Raw genomic sequence first — 19,295 nt, 5'->3', positions numbered from 1 at the left:
TTGTACAAAAGTAAAATTACAAATGTTGCACTAGAGTAATGCTGTGGCAAGTTATATTCAAATAAACAATGTTTATCATTTAGTGGAAAGCACTTTGCTCATCTAAGTGAGTTCCATTTGTTATTATAAAAATGTAAAATGTTTTTTAGATGTACATTTCAAACCATTTATATTATTTTTCATTCCTAACATGGTCAAAGGGAACTATACCTGGTTTGGATATTTTTCAGTAAAAAAAAAAAAGAGAGAACATTAATTGGTTAAAGACAAATTAACAAGTCTGTGAGAGCCAGAGTTCTTGCTGATTGGAAATTGATTGAAAACTTGTTTTGTACTTTAAAGTGCAAATTAATCATTCAAATATCACATAATTGTAATTCGTGGATTTATTTTTTTATTATTATTTTTTATTTTTGTACATTTTGTGTCTCAGTTCAGGAGTAACTGAGATAAAAATTATAGACCTCTTCATTCTTTGTGAGTGGAAAAACTTGAAAAATCAACTGTGTTTCAAACGTTTATTTTCCCACTGCACTGTGGTTTTTAATGCTTTTATTAAAATATGTTTCTAATGCTTCTCTTTTCACACGTGGACAAATTGTTTCGCGAATCTAAAACTTCATGTTACCAAGTTTCTGACCAGTGTAGAACCACCCAGTGTAGCTTTTATCAGTGTTAGTAATTTAGATTGTGAACTCGACATGATCAAAGAGAAACTGATTCAGTTTTTAATGCTAATGTTGAGGCTAACTTTTGTTTCATTAGTAGCATCAAGTGGATTCCAGCAGGAATCCATTTTTATTTTAACTTTTACAAAAAACATAAAATACCTAAAACCGTGTGCAATCCTATTGACGTGAAAACAAACTGCTGTTCCTATGCATACCTAGAAGTGTGTGACTGCTGAACTTTAGGTGAAAGCTACAACATACAGTTTAGGTCAATGTTTAGTCACACCATTTAGATTCCATTGATAATCTACATAACAAATCGTGGATTACCAACTAAATTCAATTAATGAGCCCATTCGAAGCATTGCTGCAGACTTACCCCCTCCCCCCCCCGACAGATAATGACATCACATCCATTATTAATGGTCATTTATGAATGTACAAACTGTATATTGATGTAATTTGAGTGTTTGCACGTGAAAAGGGTCTGCTTAATATCTCTAGGGAGATTTATAATTCATTAAATCTCTGAAGCTTTAATGACTCAGCCTCAACAGTCCTCCACTTGAGGAAGCCTGGGAGACGGATGACGACAGAGCTCATCAGGTCAAAGGTCAGTCCACCGAGGCATAATTTAACATGAGGAAATGAATGAGCCTACCACATTTACTTAACACTATGTTGTTCTTTTTAGATATTTCTGTGTGTTTGCACTGAAGCTATGTTTTCCTTTGGTCTGTTTTGTGTGGACCCAATTAAATGATGCAGGGACTATTAAGTATTGAGTTACTGCTTGACGAGATCTGCAGCTGTTAATGTGTCATGTCCACTTGAGTTTGTGTACTTTTTTTGTTTTTGGACAAAGCTACCAAGGCCACTCCATTCATCTTGGAGCACTGAGTGTAAAAAAAATTAACTTTGCTCATGAAGAGCTGGATTCTTGCAGACAACACGCGGTGCATTTGAACAAGCTGTACCGTTAAACTTCAAACACACAGGAATAAAAACATAAAACGGCTGCCTGGAACGGCCTTTACAGCTAATTAGATCCAGACCAACATCAGAGATGGTCGGTATCTCCCGGTTTTCTGTTTGAAATGGGGAGGACAGGGGAGTTAGTAGGTAGCATCAAGTAAATTCATTAATTACCCAAATTTATTTTTTTTTAAATTGCATTTAAGACCCTTATGTGTTTCTCAGCAGTTACCACTGGAGATGATATGGTTTACTGCTCTACACTGAGCCTCATAAACAATGATTTCTTAAACATTCTGTCATATCTATATTTTCAGAGAAAGACTAACGCTTTCAGTACGAAATTGTGCCACAATAGTATTAAAGATAAATTTTTATCTGTAAACTCTAACAACTTAGATATTTCCTTCTCCTCTTGCAACTTTGTGTTGATCTATTACTTAAATCACCCATATCAATTAATAAAGCATCCCTAAACTTACGCCGAGGTATGGTGTTGTAATGTCCGGAAATGTTTGAGGGATATGACTCATTTTTCAAAAGACTGTAAACATCTGGAGTTTGGTGTTTACTACAATGCAACTCAGGTAAAAAAGATAAAATCCAAAAGATGAGTAGCTCCACATTTAGATACCACCTTCTCTTTGATTTGAGGAAAAGCATTACTTATACTTTCACTGATAGCTCAGAAATTCACTACAAAAGAACGTACGATTATGTTTGAATGTTATCATGTCTAAGTGGTGTCAAGAAGAAGAATTTACTCTGCCGATTCTTTTATTTTTTTTCGCCCCGTACCATGGCAACTCGGTTTGAATACAGCAAAGGTTCCCGTGTAGAAACGCGCTCACTCACCAACGGTGCCTGTAGCTCAGTGTGAACACAGAAACCGAAGGACGTAATAAGAAAAAGGATGACATTCAGACAAAGGTAAGGGCTAAAAGAAGAAGAAAAATCTAAATGACAATCTGCAGTTCAGAAAGACTGCAGAATAACAGGAGGTGTAGGGGAAAATAAGAGATCTGTTTTGATATTTAATTGAAATTGATCCTTTAGAGCAGGTGAAAATTTAACAACAGCCATATCAATACATACCAGGCATGATGACTGTGCTCACCAATGAGCATTGACACCAGACCGACTTTAGAGTCTATAAGCCGGTGAAAGTAATTGCAAGAAAGAGGGAATGCTAACACAACACGAACCGATCAGGAGGGAAGGCAGGAAAGTTTTTATATTCCTTCAAAGATGATTTATTTATCCACCTTATGGCAGCACCACCTGTCAGAGCCAAACAAACCTACAAGATCCTTAATAATGGAGGCGAGGGAGAGGAGGAGATATTTGGTTTGAGCTCATAAATATGCAGCTTTTATGATGCATCAGTAGACAAGTTCTTACTATGATTTATCACAGTTGGCTGTAATTGATATTTCTGAGTAAGGTCTCCTATAATCTGCTGCGCCTGAAAAAAGTATTCAGAGTCCTTGAAATTGTACACATTTTGTTACAAAAGTCAATTATTCTGTTTTGTGATTAAATCATTGTTTGAAGTGGTGATGGAAATACGTAGAAGCTGCATGATGGAAATAAATATTTACTGGAAGGACTTAGAGTAACAGGCACGGGAGGCACAGGAAAACAACTGAGTAGACAAGTGAAGCAACAGGAGCATGGGAGAAGCAACTCGGATTAATGGACAACAAATGAGTAAAAAATCTGGTGAGGAGGTAAATAAGTCGACTGGCTTTTAAACTATTAGGAAGGTAACTGTGTGGCATGGACAGGAGGTGTGACTATTTAGTGAAATGCAGAGCAGAGGAGGAAGAATCTGATCAGGGGAACTGATAGAGAGGGCCAAATAAACACAAAAACGAACCCAGAGTGAACTAAAAACACCACAGAAGGATCCCACTAACATAAAAGCGATGGAAACAAAATCTAAACCAACGCACAAAGAGATGAACACTAAAAAACAACAGAGTCAACACCAAGGAATGTCTGTGTATGGAAGAACAATATTGTCAAAGTTTAACAACCCAAAGTTTAATTAATACTGTACAAATGGTTTTATTTTGTTCATTTTCTAAGTTCACTTTTCTTCGATTAACACTTATCGCTTATGTGTTTGAAATAAAGTAAAAAAAATCTGTCATTCACATTTCACATGTTTAGTTTGTCCCGAACATAATTTTTTAGCAAACTAGATTTCTTACCTTTATTATTCAGCAATAGCTTTTTACGTCTCTACCATAAAAGTCAGAGTAGTGGAGAGGACAGATAACATATTTTTTATGTCTAGTAGAACAGTACTTACAAAATCTTCATCGCTTAGGTTACAGTTTTTATTTTTATCCCAACTCTGTTTCAAATGTCATTACACCTTTATCTCTGACCTGTCTGCTGTTTTCTTTGCTCTTCATGATACTGTGTGGTCACTAAATGTTCTTTTGCACTGAGTTGAACTTTAATGATTAAACTCAGTCATGTAAAAGTGTCTTTTCTCCCCACTAGCTGGCCATTTTGGTGCACACAGATAATCACATGCTCTTTCCATTTCTCTAACCCTATAGTAAAGCTAAATAATGCAAAGCAATTACCTATTAATAGGAGAAACGGCGGGCTGGAACTGGACTTTAACTCAGAACGTTGTGTGTGTTCCACAGAAAAGTACATGACGCGCGAGTGTGTGTGTGTGTGTGTGCTTGCCGCATTGTAACTAAAGACGTGTCCATTCTGTGTCCCCCGGTCTCACAAAAACCAGCTGTAATGAGCGCAGATGAAAGCACAACATGAAAGGAGAAGGGATGTGTCATAATGTGTGATATGTTCTTTCTGTCCCCACCTCTGCGTTTGTCCGCTCGTTGGTGTGCTCGCACATATGTGCCGTCGAACATTTAGGCACACACATGTGCCAACGCAAACGCCGTGAAACTTAACAAAACTGGGAACGCCAGCGACTAAAGACAAAATCTGCGGCAGCGGAACAAAAGACAAACCAAAAAAAAGAAAGAAAGAAAAAAATGCCATCAAGACACCCGCAGCAGGCACCCATTGTGATTAATGAAAACAAATATTGGGAGAGAGTGGGGCACGGGAACAGAGAAACAGCACAAACAATGGAGCAGACAGCCTAATGCGTTCAGGGTTCACTGACAGCCCTCTAGTGCAGAATGGGAATAATGGGAGGAGAGAGGGTGTGGCATGGAGGAACAAGAGAGGGAGGGAAAAGGAGGAAAAGAAGAGGAAACAAGAGCACCAAGGCAAAATTTATCCAACCCCAAACACATCCACATACACACACGAGCAAGCGATCAGTGCTGTCAGCGCGTCTGTGCTTACACAGCCTTTGTACAACTGCCTCTTCTCCTGCAGGAGGGACTGTGTCGCTCACGCAGACGTACCAGCCACACACACACCCACCCACACACGCCCACACACCCAAGCACACTCGATGCCGCAAATACATGAATCCATTTTGGGCTGAGTTTAAAGGGGTTAAATGTTTCTGTGGCATGTTTGCGAGCGCCGGGCCCTCAATGTCACGCCTCACAAGGACACTAAGCCTGTCGCTGCAAAGCAACGACAGCATGAGGCGACATAAAAATCGCATGCATGCATTCAGTTTGACAGACAGCTTGTGCTTTTCAGCTGCTATTAAACTGGACAAGGCCAAGGGCTAATCAATCATCCGTTTTGTTTTGTTTTTTAAAGAAATGTTTAAAACAACTGTTGTTTTTATGCAATATTAATACAAATGTGTACATTTCTTAGACTTTTTCAAAGAGAAATATTTATATGTCTAATGATAGTTCAATGTCAGTCAATAAACATGTTAAACTCTTAATGTTTGCATCAACACAGGCTAATAAAAGGCATTGGGTTTGTGCTACTGCTTTACTTAGCATCTAATGTGTAACTTGCTAATATAGACAGGACATTATTGTTATTCTTAGTGAAACAGTCCTGTTGCAGTAATTCATTTTATCCTGATTAGTTTAATCTTTTTATCCATAACATTAGAACAATGAGTTGAATTTGTATCTCATTGGAAATTTAGTGATAGACCAACATAAAGCAAGGCATAATGACAAACTGGAATTGGAAAGAAACTTATGATTTTTATTTTAAATGTGTGGCATGCCTTAATATTTTTCCCACAGACTCAATACTTTTGTCCCTGTTGCAGTAACTGTTTTTGGGGTATGTCTCCATTGTTTCATTCTAGAGTTCCCAGAACTTAAGTTCAAAACGTTTTCCAACATTATGACAATAACCACATTCCTTTCCCTCCTAGTGCAGACCTGGATCTCAACCTCAATTCACTTGTATTTATTTGTACATTTCCTCCAATAAACCTATTAAACAATTCCTTGGTGTCTGCAATTATTCCAGCACTAGAGTATTAACTAAAGTTAATATGACAGAACAATTTGGCGTCTGTCTCAGAGAATCCTCTTCTCCTCCTCCTGATTAGCCTTGATGAGCTCCAACAGCAAGCCACACCTGCCGGAGTCACCCGGTAGTGAATAAAGGGTAAGATACACACATGGACACACAAAGCTCTGGTATAACATTCCCTTGTATGTTGAGGGTTGTTGTCCTACTGGACTGCGAACCCCTGCCTCAGTTTTTTGCCATTTCAAATTGTTTTCCTTCCAAATTTGACCAACTTTGTTCACGATTTACAGTGTTTGTTTCTGCCGCACAGAGACTGGGATGTTGGTTAAACTGGATATTTTGAGTTCTCCTTTGACCAGAGCACCACCACGCCACTTACTATGTCACCTACATGGCTTGAGACAATCTTGGATGTCTTTCTTTTGGATGTCTTTCTTTCCACAATGACTTTTGTTTCTACCTTTTCTTTCCAGATTTGAAGAAGGCAGTAGTTATCTTTACAACAGATTTTCCCACCTGAGTTGTGGATCTCAACCATTGATTGCGTGGATTGAACTTCTGGCTCCTCTCTGATTAACGCTCTCCTTGCCTGACCTCCTACTCTAAAAGGATCTTCATTTGCACATCTTCATCACTGGCTTGTCCTGTGTCACTTCATTTTATGATGCTGTTTGCAACCCTAACACTTAAAAAAAAAACTTCAGAAACTTTCACAGAATAGTTTTTATTAAATTTAAATAAAAGTAAGCAGACTGTACTTATTGTGCGACTTCTAAAGGCATTTCATTTAATTTAGGAACATCAGAATAGGCTAATTACAAGTTCATAATAATTTCAGAACTATTTACAATGTGTATTGCATACAATCTCTGTACAGCACATAGATTTATTTGGTTGTAAAGTCATAAATGGAAAAAAATAAAGTTCAAAGGGCGTGAAACATTTTTGCAAGACACAGTATAATGTAGCACTAAAGAATGCAGGGCATGTTTATTTAGCTCTGGCGATCCATATTCAGCTTTAAATTCCCTGCTTGAAGCGGTTTGTGCGATAAGGCAAACATGGGGCTTCCAGTGGCTTGACTTCCCACCGGGAATCAGCACAATTTATTTCCCTTCATCGACAGTCCCTAAACAAACACAGCCAGCAGGACAGGGATGAAGGAGCAAATTTATGTTGTGAGACAAAGGGGCAGCTGAGGGTGGAGGGATGCAGGCAACGCTCGAATCTGCCTCTGGCCGGAGGCTTCTTTTGGTGGTCTGTGTTATTCCCATTCGGCTTCATTACAGTCTTATCTCAAGGCAAGCAACACAGCCAGCAAGAACCGGGCCAGAGAAGCGCTGCAAGGTTGTGGACCCGACACACCTGCCACCTCAGATAAAATAAACATCAGAAAAGGACACAATTCAGGCTCCTGCTTCACCACGTCTTTCAGCAGCCTCCGCTTTTACTCTCATATGGCCTCCTACTTGATTAATCCCTCTCTTCTTCCCTTTGTCTCCGTTTGGCTTTATCTGCCCTTCCCTTTGTCCCGCCTTTTCGTTTCCCCACAGGTCCTTGCCGACTTAGAACGCAGCGATGGCACAGTAAATCAGCACCGCCTCGTTTCACAGCGCAGCCTCCTTTCAGCATTTGATGTGACACAATCCTCACCTGTAAGGTTAAAGGGTAATGTGTGTTAAGCAGCCGGCGCTCTGGTGCGAATAATCAATCAGTCCCTGACGCAACGTCATGTCACAGGATCTGTAAAAGGTTCCAGTGAAATCTACGGTGGCCCTGAGGTGCAAACCACTTCAACATTAACATAGCACAATTACAAATTACAAAAACACAACAACATTAATAAAGCACAATTACAAAAACACAACATTAACGAAACACAACAACATTAACGAAACACAACAACATTAACAAAACGGAAAGGGTACGTCCCAGTTGGAGACCTGAGAGATCGCTGATTGGACGACAGCGCTTTTGAGCTGGAAGTTATCGTTTGAGCGGGTCGGCCCGTTGTTGCGATACGTTATAGCGTCCGCCATATTGAAAGTGGCTTATCTACCAGCAAGCTAATACAAGTAAATGGACCGAACTTCGTAGAGTGCCATTCTGCAAAGTAGTTTTAGTTGATGAATGCCACTGACACAACCTCTCACACACTATTATATATAGGAATGAAAAACAAAACAAAGGACAACGTTTCAAACTTTTTGATGTGATTATTTCATTGTTTTGTGGCACAATAATTACATTTAATACAGCTGATTCTGATAAATTGTTTTTATTGATGAACACACACACACCTTTACAGTGATGTATTCATGAACATATTAACACAATTCCATAATTCAATGTGCATTTGCTATTTCAAGATATGAATAAAAAAACGTAACTTCATTTACATTTTTAGGCATTTTATTGTAAAGACAAACTTTGATAATAGTTGTCAAACTTTAGCTACATATTTTTACTTTAAAAAATATTCATTACAGTGTAATACGTCAACTGTGCTATAGACAGTGTGAACGAAATCCAACAGACTAAATTATTTTTAATTTCTTTACATAAACTGTCATAATACCCTAATACTTCAAATTGAGATATTTCACTTAAAATACACAACAAGTGAAAGAAAAAAACTATGCAGTACATTACAAATTTATTTATATTATACTGGCAACACAGAGCACAGGTACAGGTTCAGTCTGCTGGTCAAGCTGGGAGCAGTTCAGCCTTCTGAGACATCCGGCCAGCCACAGGTTAAAGCGAATGATCAAAAATTATCTAACAGTGTAACAGAAAATACATCCCTGATTCATTCACATTCAGGAAGAAAAACATATCTTCACCATTGACTTAGCATCTAAACACAGACATTGTGGAGATGAACTGCGAAAGTCTGAAGAAAAACAGCTGCAGCTCTGATCTTTATGGACCCGTCCTGACGAAATCCCCCGGTCTCCACGCTGCTCTCTGGATTAATGGACTTTCTGTCCACTTCAGGTTCGCTGTTAAATCAAACAAATTATTTTAATCTGCATAAATGATAAGAAACATCTTATAGACAACTGATGTACCTTAAAGTAACCGTGTTTGACCACAGACAGCGACTTGTCTTGCGAACTTCTAGGTAACCATGGCAACAATAAAGAAACGGCAAAAGCGCGTTACAGGTTTCTCATTATATTATATATACATAAAATGCCTCTCCCTCTTTAGAAAAACTACACAGTTTTAAAAAAAGTTAGCTAAGCTAATAAAAGAGTCAGAGTAGTTAACTGGGCCAATTTAGTTACAAAGGAAATATTTCTTGGTTGTTTCACCACGGAAATGCACAGTACCGGCCACAAAGTCAAGAAATTCTGCTCGTAAATTTACGTCATTATTATCTTTAATTCTTACCTGTGAAAGGTAAAAGCAGTGGGTCCACTTTGTACTGTAAAACCGTTGAAACTAGTCCACGCAGCACGTTTTCTCCACTGCCACTTTCAAGATGGCGGTGACGTAAGTAGCGCTCAGCGTATGCGTATTTATGCCTATTGTCCAATCAGCGATCTCTCAGGAGTCCAACTGGGACATACCCTTTCCGTTTTGTTAATGTTGTGTTTTTGAATTTGTAATTGTGCTTCATTAATGTTGTTGTGTTTTTGATTTTGTTGAAGTGGTTTGCACCTCAGGGCCACCGTAGGGAAATCCCGCTCTGGTCGAAAACACCTGCTACACTTTCGCTCAAATTCACAAACAGGCGGTTTCAGTGACTCAGTGCTCAAATGATAGCTACGATCGCTATGCTCAATGTGATGTATTTAAAATGCGTTTATTTTACAAGGTTGTCTTAAGATAAGCCCCGGCTGATTTGCTGAATGCGTGTCTTGCAAACGAGTTTATGCCTCCTGAACATTTTACATTTGTCACAGTACATCCAGTAACTTTAATGAATTTTACTGAGATTGTAATGTTTAAATGAGTCAAAGGAAAATGATACATGGTTTGTTTATTATTTTTTTACTAAATAAAACTGACAAAAATACATCAGGGACAAGTCAGAGGGTCCGAGTCGATGGAGGGAAGTAAATATAGAGCAGCTTCACAGTTATGATTTGAAATGATATTTCTGAATGTTTTGCATGGGGTAAAAATTTAATCTGTTCAGTTAATTTGTTTGATTTAAATTTTTTTTTTTGCAAGTAAGAATAACTGTGCCTCTACAAAAAAGTGACACAAAACAGTTAAACATACAGTCATATTCTGTATTATTGAAAAGGTTATTTATTTCAGCTAAGTGGACCACAATATATAGCTTCATTACACAGAGACCAGTGTTTCCAACCCTATTTCTGCTAAAAGAATGTTTTTCCCCTTACAGCTAACAAAGACCCAACATTTAAGATTAGAATATAAGACCAATAATAAAACTTTTCAGACACAGAAAGGTGAGGTCAGTCAAAAGTATGTTTCATACCTAAAGGTTATTATCAAAATAATATCTTGTAATCTGACAAATAAAACTAATAAGTATGCGTATTCTGATTTATTTAATATAACTGTAAATATATCAATTTCAAGATTGATAAAAAAAGAAATTAAAACCATCCACCTTTTAACTTTTACTTTTTTATCACCTTATGTTTGACTTGAATATCAAAAACCAAATAAGATGCAACACACACAACAGCAAATAAATTTGTGGCACCAAAGTGGCAAATTTAAATGTAAAAAAAAAAGTACTAAAACTCTCGCCAGCCGCTGGATGAATCGTTGTAAATTCTTTTGCAAGTGTTTCAGCATTTTTTTTGTTTGTTTTTTTGCTTTGTATTTGTCTTTCGCAATCCCCTCTTAGCTGGTAAATCTAATAACTCTCCGAGGTTTCACTTAATCACACACACAAAAAGAAAAAAAAAAACAAAACCCGAACTATCGAGTCTCTTAAATCCACTTTGTGAATACACATTGGAGTACACAGCTTCCAAATTCCAAAAGGGATTAGCTCTAAACGGTAGAGACAGAGAGGGGCCTTTGAGGGAAGCTAAAAATTACAGGTGGAGTGATCCCTTCTAAAATTATCCAACTCTTTTATATTGCGCCCCTGAAGAATTCATGCTCATGTTTAATTCCCAAGCTCTGATAACGAATGTCTTCTCCGAGCACCTGAAGATTAATAGACTTTTACCAGGTGCTCTCTGTCTTTTTATAACACACTCCAGCTATTTAAACGCTCAGCTGTCTGGCTGTCAGCTCCAAACAGACTTTAGCATTTTACGGCCCGCGGGCCACATCCGGCCCGCTGACAACCTTTGACCGGCCCTCGTCGGAGTGTAAATCCTATTACTTTTCTATAGGTGCACGAAATGCACTGACGCGGCTTTTGTTTTGAAGGCCACTGCTTTTACTGCTTATGCAAATATGTTATACAGCTTTCAAGAAATTAGTTCGTGGCAGCTAACACTAAAAAAGACAATTTGAGGCAGGATGCAGAGGTTTTTACATCTGGCATAATCCTTTTAGTTTTTAGCAAGGCATGGGCTTCAAAATATTTCTTTGATGAAACCGGCTGAAAATCTATGTGCATGGTACGTGGGAAACATCTGTGTTTAGACAGTACATTTTAAATCGCCAGTATGAGAGTAAACATGGAGACAAGCAGAAGGATATGACTGATGCGTAGCTGGGACAAGCATCAGATGACTTGCTAGCTAAAGTGAGAAAGCAAAAAGGATATTTTACAAAGCTCCACTCTTCCAAGAATGCAGGAGTCAGGACAAGCTTTGTAATATTCTATAAAATTGAAAGAAATGGTAAGCCATTCTCTGATTTTATCAAAAAAAAATATTTGATGGAGTCTGCTGCGGTAATTTGTTCCTGAGAAAAAGGAAGCGTTTGGAAATGCGTCTTTCCTTTTCGCGCACCTTAACAAGAACATCTTGGGGAATTTGGCACATCAGCTGCAAAACAAAACACACTTATTTTCCGTGGTCCTGAACAAGAATCATGATGTCAGTTTCGGCCCACAACCCAGTTATTTATTTTTGTACGTGGCGTAACAAAAGACGAGATGACAGAGGAGCAGGTAGCTATGCAACCAATGAAAGGCACCACAATGACGAGTGATTTGTTCACAGGCGGAAATGCGTCTGTGGAGCTGTGGGACTAAATTGGGAAAAACTGGTAGGTGTTCCAATAGATGGCTGCAAATCTGTCATGGAAAATAATATTGGACTTTTGAAGCAGATGCAAGACAAAGGGACTGAAATTAGACCCAGAACAGAAACTGATATTTTTGCATTGTTTCATTCAACCAGTGATTTGCAAGTCAGTGCTGAAAAACAGCTGTGTTGTTGATTTTACAGCTACAATGATTAATTTCATCAGCACAAGAGTACTGTGATATGTTTGGCCTATGGTTTGTTGTCAGTGTAACTAGTTGGTACAGTTCAATACACTATTTTGTGTGTTTCCATTATAAAACTGGTCCATTCGACTGACCCAGACTGCATCACTGTACATCCTTAAAACAGTGGTACAGTACGGTTAGAGTGGAGTTACCAGAGTTACTCAACATTGATTGGGAGGGAAGAAAAACTGTTGGAGGAGCATGACAGGGAGCATAGTGACACAGGCTACCAGACAGCTGTGTGACGGAAAGCAGCCTTTATGACGCTGGTAGGAAAAGCCTCCCCTTACCGTGAAGCAGTCAGCACAAAATGTTCCCTTTCTGACACGTTTAGGGTAATGTGCAGTGTTAGGTTTCCAACCACAAACCAGTTGTGCTCCAGAAAAGCTTCAAAGTCCAAAGCTGCTTCCTAAACTCTATTTGACTAATTGGATTTTTATTTTGAGCTGCCAGAATAAAGGGGGCTGAATACAAATGTCTACATTGTGGTTGGAACGTAATTGCTCGCAACATCCAGAGTGCTATGCGAAGTACAGTGATAATGCCCTGTGCAATATTTCTACTGCTGTGTAGACTTTACGGCAAACCAAAGAACTAGTCCAAAAGCATAATTAGTCTCTACAGTTACTTTGAGTAGGCATGTGTGTGCTGTGTTGGTTGCTGTGTGATAAACTGGTGACCTGTCCAGGTGGATCCTGCCTCTCGCCCAATCACCACGACCTTGCAAGGATAAGTAGATGTTTTATGGATGTTCTGTTTTATATTGAACGTAAATGGCAGTTTTTATTCTACATTTGAAAGCAGTGTTTTAACAATGACGCTGCTTCCGTCCAAAAAAAAGAAAAAAAAAGCAGCATTGGCAACAGGATGTTTGATATACACAATATAATATATCACAATATGATGTTTAAAAGAGCAAATAACAAATTTCTTCCAAAAGATTTACTAGTTTGCATAAATTCCAACAATAAATATATGAAAATTACAGGTCAGTAGAGGGTTCAAATTTCCAGTTGAATTTTGCAGGTCCGATTTTTTATTAATTTTTATCTTGTTCTGTGCCTTTTATAAAACCGTAAACAAAATTCTCTCTTGCGTTTGATTTTGTTTGAAAATATATGGATCAGAGTGCGAATGAGTTACGGGTGCACTCATCTTTGATGCATGCGATCTACAGAAGAGACTCCCAACCCAGAATATAAATAAAGCCTTCATTTTAAGTCAACAACCTGTTTTGGTTTGTATTATCTCAGACCTCTAAAACCTGTATAACTGAAGAGTAAATATTTCTGAATAAGAAGTGTATTTATAGAGAAACTCCTCAGTGTGCTATAGGCAGCTGTCTTTTGCATACTGGCTATAAAGCCAGTATGCCAACTGGGAGTGATCTAATTCTAAAAAAAAAAAAAAAAGACTTACTTATAAATTTGTTTAGTGCGGTTTAATTAGCTTATTTAACAAATACAGCCATTTTAATCAATGTCCCAGTTGGTTCAATCATGGGAATCCTAATTAGCTACATCACCATATTTTATAAATAAAGTTGAATTACATACACTGCATGAAAAAACACTTTTTTTTAGCCTCTGAACACTTGGGTTCAGAGGCCCTGGGGGAAATCTGTAGATGGCTTCATAGTTGATGATTTGCAATTTTGTATAGGGACAATCTGGGATCTCTGTCTGACAAATGTGATTACACACATTTATGCGTATGTAAAAAGAAATTAAACAAAAACTCACAAAAACTACATGATTAACAGTTTCAGAGATTATAAAAACAGCTCCAATACCACTAATAAACAACACAAGGAAGAAATGTGTCCAAATATCTCTATGCAGCACATGGAAAAATCATTATTTTTGCAGTGTCTCTCTTTTAAAAAAAAGAGCAATAGTTCAAACTCTTGGACAGTAAGCGACTGAGAACACAAATTCAGCCCGGCTACACATCGTAAAACCTAACATTTCGCCGCTGCGCCTCCTTGCTCCGACTCAAGCCAAAGTTTGAGTGATGAAAAAGCATATTCAGATTTCACACTCCAATAACAACAAGTAATCAAGGCCAGTGGTGGAGGCGCCCCGACGGAGGCAGCAGACCGAGGCAGAGCGACGCTGCTGCAGCCCTCAGTCACATCTAAACACCTGTCTCCAAATGGACACATCAATCCCTATTTCACAGCCCGCCTGGTTTCCTACACTGACACACACGTGAGCACGCACACATGTGTGATGTAGATTATAGATGCCCGGGAACAGAAGCTGCACAGACATTTCCACAAATCTGTCCTGAGCAGATCTGTCCTTTTCTTTTTCGTTTTTCCCCTTACGACCAAAAGCAGGTCGAGTCTTTTCTTGGACAAATTCATTTACGCAGCTCGGACAGGAGACACAGGAAGGATGCAGGTGAAAGCAAATGGGATGGAATGCGGGTCGAGTAGAAATCAATCTGTTGCAATGCAGCACACGGTAATCTCACTCTTCAGCAGGAAGGCTGATTTGCAGCCCTGGAGTGGAGAGGGTGGGGATGAGGCGTGGGTTGCATAGGTGTGGCCTGCGAGGGAAAGTGGTTCTGGACCAAAAAGGGGTGGCGAGAAGCACTTAGCACCTGGGATAATACCCATTTTCTCTCTTTCTCTTTCCGTCTCTTTTACCGACGCACACATACACACACAAGCACTTTGCCTAATAGAGTAGCAGCACTAGTCAGCGTTTCCCATGGCAGGCAGTAATCGCATGACTGGACTCAGTGATGGATTTTGGGTTAGAGGCAGCATCAGCACCACTGCTATAAACATAAACACACAGTCTCAAACTCACGGGTGTACATGTGTGTGTGCACCCTGGAGTTCCCACAAAAAAATTATAATAATAATGCAGGTTTGACATGATACAATTGATATTATATGCAGTATTCAGTAAATTAAGCTACATTGACCAGAATTTGCAAAGTTGTCTGTAGAAATACAGAGTCTTGAAAAATGTATGCTCCTTTAAAAAAAAAAAAAAGGTTTTGAACATCATGCGGCATTTTTAGGTTGCATGGTGGTACAGTTGGGTTCCTTGTGGCAAGAGGATTCTGTTTGAATCCTTTCCTGGGTTGTTTCTTCATGGAGTCCTGCCCATGGATGAGCAGACCAGCTCCCACAGTCTTAAAACATGACTGCTAAGTTAATCAGTCTGGTTCTGGTTCAGCATCCCCCAAATGTATATGCAAAAAGCTAAATGGAGAAGCAGCATTCAGCTTTTATGCACCACAAATTTCATACAAACTTCCAGAAAATGGCAGAACAGCTGAAACACTGAGTTCCTTTCAAACTAGACTAGAAACACACCTGTTTCGATTTGCTTTTGACTCATAAAAATGAAACATTGACCAACATATTTGACATATTTGATGTTTTTGACAATGGAACACATCAAAATGTATTGTTCTGGTTTTCCCAACTGTTGACAGTATGGTCTCTTTTATATTTCCTTGTTTTGTGTGCGTGTGTGTGTGCGTGTGTGTGTGTGTTTATGATGTAAACACTTTGAACTGCCTTGTTGCTGTAATGTGCGGCACAAACAAACTTTAGAGATTAACTGTCTCCCTGAATTGTCCTTGTTATGAGTGTGCACATGCATGGAAGTTGGTCCAATTTACCCACCTTTTTCAGTATCGGTATCATACACAACATCCGAAGGGGTGATTGATGTGCAGAACACTATTCACATGTACAAATTCATCCCAGATGGTTTCGAATCCTTGCAATTCCCATAGCACAGTAAAATAGGATTCTTTCTGAGGCTATGGCCTCCCTGGGGCTCAATTGGAAGTGCTTTGACCATTCAGTGTCACTGACAATGCCTTTCATTTATAACCCCAGTCCAAATTGTTGCGGCAGCATTTCTGACAGAAACTACCAGAGAGATCATTTTTATCCTGTCCTAGCTTTTCTGCTCCCGTTCCATGTCCAATCCAGAATTTGAGATGCTTTCCCTCACAGTCAAAGCCCTTAATGACCAAATACTGTATCTTGAAGACTTCACCGAACCATAATATCCCAGTGGAGCAAAGTGAGTGGGAAGCCTCAGCTGTGGTTCTTTGTAGTGCTGTGACTCTTCAACAGTAACACAATACAGTTAAATACCAGTTTGGTTACAATTTGATTTAATACTAGACTGATTTTTAACCTACAAAAACTTGAGTAACCACAAATGCTCTTCTGCATTTCCATGTCTCTTGAGCAGGGGAACCAGCAGCACATCAGAGTGCATACATGCATGATGGTTATACTGTATTTTTAGTTTATAAAACAGCAACGTTTCTATGAAAAGCATTCATTTATTTTTTTGTGATTGGAGAAAGATAAATGCATTCATGTGATTTTAGTTGTTGCTATTTTTCACATTGTTTTTATAAATCTACTGAATATCTTTTTACTTCAAATAGGAGCATTTTTTTCAAATTTCAGATTTCAATTCTAAAGTTAAAATTATTGTGCACTGAAAATGAGATGATGTGAATATAAATATCCCAATAAAAATTTTTATAGAACAAAAAAAAAACATGTACATGGTTCATAAAACCATGTACAGTGCTGTGAAAAATATCGTTTTTGCTCCGAATCAACCTGGATCTAGTGTCCAAAGTGTGCTTGATCTTGAAGTTACAAGCTGATGGCGCGACGGTTTTTCAGGATTTTCTTCTAGAAAGAGGAATTCATGTTGTTTTTTGACTATTGTGACGCATCCAGGACTGAAAGCAGGAAAAAGAAAGAAAAAAACACAGCGCCAGACCATCAAATTACCCCTGATGATTAATATTTCACCATGAGAACTGCATCTCCCAGCATTCATAGCAAGATGCCATTGTTGTGGATGGATTGACACTCATCTCGATGCTAGCATCCAGGTAACACCTGACCCAACGGGGGCTCAACAACTCTGTGCATGCTTTCTTCTAATACGCTGGCCAGAGAAGACGACTTTTAAAAAAATCTTTGCTGTGTTAACTGGAGAACTTTTAGACAAGCGGTTTACGTATCCTGTTGTCTACCTTCTTTTGAAAATCTTTTGACGTCCACCTCCAGAGGCCTGCCCTGCATCCGTCAACGGAAAGGTGCCTCCTTGGTTTTCGAACCAAAGGTACCACTGTTTCTGCCGACACCCCCGCCTCCCCAGCTGAAACTTGCCTAAGGGCAACTTGGAGAAACCAATAACCTGACATTTATGTTTTCAGAATGTGGGAGGAAGCAGAGTTCCTAGAGGGAACCCAAGCATGGATGGGAAGAACATGCAAGCTCCATGAGGAAAGACCCCAGGCCAACATTCAAATAGGACCTTCTTGCTGCAAGGCAACAGTGCTTCCAACTGTGCAAACCTGGAAAAAAACCTTATTATATATTTCCTCACCAGTGGCTGAAGCAAGTGACCTGGTAATGCCTGTCACCTGATGTTGAGGCTCTGCCATAACTCAGCAAAGTCTAAGAAAATTGCACTGTGTGGCAGCTTTTTCTGCGAGGAATTTAAAACCCTCAACAGATACAGAAAACAAGGATTTCATGCTCTAAAATGTTCAGGATGCAGCAACCTCTATCTGAGGAGGCAAAAGCAGGAATGACACTCATCCTGCTTTTGACAAAGTGGATGACATCGTCACAAAAAGCAAAGTGACATTGTCACTAAAAGCAGGAAGGATAGCTCTCAAACATAATAGCATAAACAGTCAATGCCTTGGATTTTAGGTATTATGTGTGGCAGCTAGTATCTTTTGGGCAACGAGCAATGAATGAGAATCATACGGGTCCAAATATCAGTGACCTGTGAAATAATGCAGCAGACAAATATCAAATGGGTAAGGAGGATTTAGATTCAGCTTCTGATGAAATGAGAGATCCTTGACTCATTATTTCCTTGTGAATAATGTCCTCTGTTGTATCTTTATTCAGAATATGCAGAGGTCCATGACGATTCGTTGTATTCTTTTGGTTTTAGTCTGCTGCAAGAGTTTCGAGTCCGGAAAAATTCAAAAGAGAAACAACACAGGATTCATGTTGTCTCTTTCTGAAAACACTGCAGATTAATTTATGTGCTGGAAAACGATGAACTGAAAACAGATTTACATGCCTCCATTGCCCACATAAAGGAATGCATTGCTTCCCTTTCCCACCACCTCAAGAAGATCCAAAACGGATAAATGTCCTCCCTGAGGCCCTGTTAAGACTTGTCACCAATATCACTTCCAGGCAACCACATCAATTTGTATCCAGAGGTCAGGTGAGTGATGGTAGGTTTTCCATGGGATCCGTTTTGAATGTGTTAGCTGATTTCGAGATGATATTGAAACTATCACAAAGAAGCATGCAACTGCTAGTTGGGCAATCTTAAAACTGACCCCAAGGATGCAGCAAAGAGATCCTATGAAACCCATACCTTTACAATTTAGAGTCGTCTACATTCACTTTGAGCTGCAGTCTTAAGCTGGAGCTATTTTTAACTAACAATGGAGATAAATATCATCCTCTACATGCACAAATCTGGTAGAGATATACCCCGAAACACTTATAGCTGTAATTGCAATTAAATTTGGCTTTTAAAAGTATCAATTATGTGGGGCTAAATACAATAGCTCACTGCAGCTTTAAATTTTTTTAACTTTGTAAAAAAGAAAAACAAAAGCATGTGTCAATGTCCTTCCAATTTAAAAGTTTTATGTTGTGTTGGGGGTGGACAGTGGCGCAGTTGGTAGCACTGTTGCCTTGCAGCAAGAAGGTCCTGGGTTCGATTCCCGGCCCGGGGTCTTTCATGGAGTCATGGAGTTTGCATGTTCTCCCTGTGCATGCGTGTGTTCTCCGGGTACTCCTCCCACAGTACAAA

Source organism: Xiphophorus hellerii, chromosome 23 (assembly GCF_003331165.1).
Source record: "Xiphophorus hellerii strain 12219 chromosome 23, Xiphophorus_hellerii-4.1, whole genome shotgun sequence".
NCBI lineage: Eukaryota > Metazoa > Chordata > Actinopteri > Cyprinodontiformes > Poeciliidae > Xiphophorus > Xiphophorus hellerii.
The sequence above is the reverse complement of the archived record's forward strand: the minus strand, read 5'-3'. Positions refer to the sequence as shown.